Here is a 1,814-nt window from a genome sequence, read left to right as displayed (position 1 = left end):
CCAGTGGACCCCAGGTAGTCTCACTCACACACCTGCCTGAGCTCTGGGTCAAATCAGGATCTGACGGGCTGGACGGTCTCACTCACACGTTGGGCCTGCGCTCTATATTTTTTTTTTTTTTTTTTTTTTTAAACTGAGAAAAAGAGTATATATTTAGAATTAGCCAGCTGGACTCAGTTTAGATGATCCCAATTTTGTTGGCAATGTCCAATGCATCATAATCAGGAGCCAGTAGAGCATATGCCTTCTTCTCTCCATCAGGCCTGATTAGGGTATTGACCTTGGCAACACTGATATCATAGAGCTTCTTTACAGCTTATTTGATTTGGTGCTTATTGACTTTGACATCCACAATGAACACAAGTGTGTTGTTGTCCTCAGTCTTTTTCATGGCTGACTCCGTGGTCAGGGGGAACTTGATGATGGCATAGTGGTCAAGCTTGTTTCTCCTGGGACACTCTTGCCTCCGGATCCACAGTGTGTTGGGGATGGCAGAAGGTGGGCGACGTTTGTATCTTCTTTTTGTGGCTGTGGATGTCTTTCAGCATGGCCTTCTTGGCCTTCAAAACTTTTGCTTTGGCTTCAGCTTTGGGAGGAGCAGGGGCTTTCTTTGCCTTCGGCTCCATCTTGATAAAAAGGCCTATCACATGTGTTTTTAAGACACTATTAAAAACAAATACACAGGCGCCGGGGAGATGGCTCAGTAGAATAAGTGCTTGCCTGGCAAGTGCAAGGGCCTGAGTTCAATCCCTGGTTCCACAAAAAAAAAAAAAAAAAAAAAAACAAATACACAGTTTATGATCATAAATCTTAATCTGTGAACTTGCCATTTTCTTTGTTACAGTCAGTAATGAAACTGCCTTTTGTTATTGTTGTTGTTGTTGTTTTGTGGTTCCAGGGATTAAACTCAAAACCTTGCCAGGCAAGCATTTATTCCACTGTGCTATTTCCCTAGCCCTGCCTTTGTCTATAAAAGTTATTCCTGTTTATCAGTTTACCAGGTACCTAGAATGAGAGAACATAGTATGTTATATTTTTATGAGAATCTTTTATCTCAATAGGAAGTTGAAAATAATAAGTTTAGGACTAGCCAGATAGCTCAACAGACTAAAGCACCTGCTTAGGCAGGTGCAGGGACTGAGGTTCGATCCCCGGCCTGCCATGATGGCCCTGCCCCTGGGGCGCACTGGTGACTGAGACTGGGCATGGTGGACAAGGTGGCACAAGCCTGTAATCCCAGGGCTTGCGAGGCTAAAAACAGGAGGATCACTATGAGTCTGATCCATGCAGTGAGATCCTGTACTAAATAAATACAGAATAATAATTTTAAAATAAATGATAAGTTTAGTGAAAATATATTTGCAATTGCTTTTTAAAAAACTATACTTGAAGGGCTCAGAATTTAGTTCAGTTGTGGAAATTTTGCCTGGCACATACAAGCCAAGGGTTCAGTGTGTGTGTGTGTGTGTGTGTGTGTGTGTGTGTAAAATTTAGCTTTTTAAAAAATTCAGTACTAGTGTACTATATCTTGCTATGGTGAAACATGTTTTTGTTTCTACATTATAGTATGTGAGACTTTACTTTTATTTAGTAAAGTAGTACCTTTATATATTATCTGACAAATGTATTATCTGGGGGCTGGTGAGATGGCTCAGTGGTCTAAAGCACCTACTCAGAACAAGCTTAGCAAAGCCCAGAGACCGAGGGTCAGTCCCCCAGCACCACATGCCAGCCAGCCCCGCCCCCTGGTGAGCTGAGCTGGCCCCCCCACATACACATAAATAAAATTTAAAAAAAAATAAACGTTTAAAAAA

General features: G+C 41.8%; 1 pseudogene; it reads right to left on the bottom strand.

Annotated features, from left to right (window-relative positions):
• Window positions 1-178: 178 nt before the first annotated feature.
• On the bottom strand, window positions 179-626 carry LOC105741596 (annotated as a pseudogene).
• Between the last annotated feature and the right edge of the window lie 1,188 nt (window positions 627-1,814).

This window comes from Octodon degus, unplaced genomic scaffold (genome assembly GCF_000260255.1).
Source record: "Octodon degus isolate 3935 unplaced genomic scaffold, OctDeg1.0 scaffold00016, whole genome shotgun sequence".
Taxonomy (NCBI): Eukaryota; Metazoa; Chordata; class Mammalia; order Rodentia; family Octodontidae; genus Octodon; species Octodon degus.
The sequence above is the reverse complement of the archived record's forward strand: the minus strand, read 5'-3'. Positions and strand labels throughout refer to the sequence as shown.